This window comes from Myotis davidii, unplaced genomic scaffold, assembly GCF_000327345.1.
Source record: "Myotis davidii unplaced genomic scaffold, ASM32734v1 scaffold3476, whole genome shotgun sequence".
Taxonomy (NCBI): Eukaryota; Metazoa; Chordata; class Mammalia; order Chiroptera; family Vespertilionidae; genus Myotis; species Myotis davidii.
The window spans coordinates 183,455-186,449 of NW_006287429.1; the positions used below are offsets into that span (position 1 = coordinate 183,455).

General features: G+C 40.8%; 1 protein-coding gene across 1 annotated transcript in view; it reads left to right on the forward strand.

Annotated features, from left to right (window-relative positions):
• Nucleotides 1-2,387, forward strand: part of TSPAN6 (tetraspanin 6) — a 9,527-nt gene extending 7,140 nt beyond the window's left edge. Inside the window, exon 8 of the mRNA XM_006759183.2 lies at nucleotides 1,358-2,387. The gene's annotated coding sequence lies outside the window, so the exon portion shown is untranslated. The remainder of the gene's footprint in view (nucleotides 1-1,357) is intronic.
• The last annotated feature ends 608 nt before the right edge of the window (nucleotides 2,388-2,995 follow it).

Sequence of the window (2,995 nt, forward strand, 5' to 3'; positions counted from 1 at the left end):
GCTTCCACCCGGGGCCCTTTCCCTTCCCTCTTGCCAAGCCAACTCCTAGTTATCCTCCAGGTCTAAGGCCTAAGCTCCAGCACCACTTCCTCCGGGAAGTCCTCCCTGATGTTTCTGCCTGGGTCAAATCCTCTTTTACTGCAAGTTGCCAGAGCACCGGCTTCCCCTTCCTCCATAGCGCGGCTGTTATGGTCACGTTCACATTGAATGAGCGATTGCTTAATCCATTAATGCATTCTAAGGAAGGTGATGTCATTGTGCATCTGTTTCCCTGGGACAGTTCCTAGTAAGTATTTCTGTCCCACTGCCATTATGAATAGTAGCCCTCTCACTCTCAAAAGTGTCCTACTTTGGATGATAAACCCTGGCCATCCCGATGATAGCCCACCCACCAGACTGCAAGCTCCATGAGAACACCAGCAGTGTTTGTGTCTGCTTATCACTGTCTTCTCAGCACCCGGCTCCCAAGAACCAGGCAGATCCTGCTTGGATACTTACAGCCCAGCCTTGGAAGCCACATGGCCTCACTTCCAGCACATTCTCTTGGTCGACTGGACCCCTATCGATGAGCCTACGCTCTCAAATAATTCAGTCATCAGATAGCTCTTGATCCGGTGCTCCTCTCTCTTGTCGCATAGTTAGTGGAGGGCCCATGAAAAGGGTAGCAGTCTTACGCCAATTACCATGTTTCTCTTTTATTAGTGTAGATAACATCATTCGCCTAACATAATTCACTTAATATAAATTTATGTTGCTATGAAAAAAGCTCCTAGGTTTGTTGAATTTCAAGTCCTGCCTGTGGTTGCCTTGGCAGGACCAGATCAAATGATTTTGCAGGCCTTATATGGCCCTCATCCCTGGTGAAGAGAAATGAGGTTCCCTGGGAAGTACATTCTGCTCTTGACCAATAGTGGCATTTCCCCTAGGCTTTGGCCTAGTTCTCATTATCACAATCATCTGGTGGACTTATTATTAGAGACATAAACTCATCTGGACTAACCAGGAACTGGATTTGGGGGAAATGTATATTTCAGTAACTTCAGTATTTAAATGGTAAAGTGTAAGGACTGTTGCTAGCTGAATTAATCCCTAGAGCACCCTTCACATTTTTTCTTTGAAAAAATATAGTTTATTAAAGAACTATCAAAAATAGGTGTATATTTGGTATAAAATAAGACCTTATACTCCATAATGGCAGAGGCAGTGCTTTAGTGCTGTTACTCTGGCACTTTGAAAAGTGATTAGGGCATAGTGGGAACACGTGAAAGTCTTTATTAGTAGAATAGATTAGAATGTGTGCAAATGAATACAGATATTGATAATTGGGTTGCAAGTAAATTTTTTTCTTTCATTTTAGGATATTTACATTACCCTCTGTGAGCTACTAGATTGCCTGGTTTGGAAAACTGCTCCATGTTACCCATTGACCGAAAAGCTACACCAATAGTCTGATTCAATATAGACATTTGTCCAGTATCATATAAGTCCACCTTTTGTCCCTATCATCATGTAAGATCATTGAAACTTCCTTCTCTCTATGAAACACTGCAAGAGCTAGTAAATTGTAAATGAAACAATGTTTGCTTGTTCCTCTTGATTATTGTTTTTCTTAATGTAGGACTTTTGAAAGGCACTGTGGATTTTCTGTTTTGATGTACTGTTATAAAATGGGAAATTGACCCCTTTGATCTGGCCCCTTCTGAGCCAAGGTTTATGTGATTTGATTGCATAATTTGCATCAGTAAGGTAAATGTTTTCATTAGTCTCTCTCTGTTCTGATAAGCATTGTGTAATTTAATTCCAGCCACGAGTTGGATGGCACCCATCAGAGTTGCCAGATGGTGGTAACAGTCTCTGACCTAAGGTACCCAAGACTAAAGGGCACTACCATTTCTGTGACACATCAGATAGCAGCACACTTATACTTTACATTTCCTTGCCTCCAAGTTCAGGTGTTTATATTTCCTCCATCACTTGAAAGGTTCTAATTAATGGTGTTAGAATTAGTGTATTTTCCTGAGAAATTTAAAGCAACTCATCTTCATTAGCTTTAGCTGGTATTATCTTACCAGATTGATATGACTTAATTATCAATATCATGGTCAACTTTAATAATCTTAGTTTTGGTTTATGCCTTTGATTCATAAATATGACTTTTACACAAGAACTATTGTTTTCCTGTAAATTCGTATTTAAATTCACTTTTAGAAACTACTGAATGGTTATTTTCTACTGAGAAAGCTAAGCCCCATATTTCTATTTGGAATACAGTTTTAGATATGAAATGTAGAACTGAGCTATTGACTATGAGTTTTTTTTATTCATTTATTGCTTTCAGTTTTATATCCCACATATGAGTGAGATCATGTTGTCCTTAACTTTTTCTGTCTGACTTATTTTGCTTAGTATAATATTCTACTTGAAACCTATGTAATCTTATTAATCAATGTCACCCCAATAAATTTAATTTAAATAATAAAATTGCATGTGAAACATTAATGTCTCTGTTTACAGAAACTTATTCCCCGTGAAAAGATTACTTTCCTTGTTATGAAATAGCAAATTCTTAGCATTCTCCCAAAGATCAGACTTTTAAAATTAGACCTGAAGATGGTGACCGGCAGGAAGCTAGGAAGGGAGAGAGTGTGAGAGAGTGAGGGAGCGATAGAGGAGTGTGTGGATGTGTGTGGTGTGTGTGTGTGTATGAGCTAGGGACAGCTAGATTCTGCAGGTCTTCCAAGGGGCTGCCAAACTGGGCAGTCTTAGATGGCAGAGCCCCGCTCCCAGCATGGACACTCCTGGGTGGCCAGCACGGGCACAGAGACCACGTCATCTTGAGAAACAGAACTGCCTGAGACTAGTGTCCTGGCCTCAGCACCACCCAGTCTGGTCTCAGACGCAAACCAGGACCCTGCAGCCACTGGGGACAGAGACCTGTGACCACAGCTGCAGTCCCACAGACACCTTTCAATAATAACTTTAAACATAAACGGAC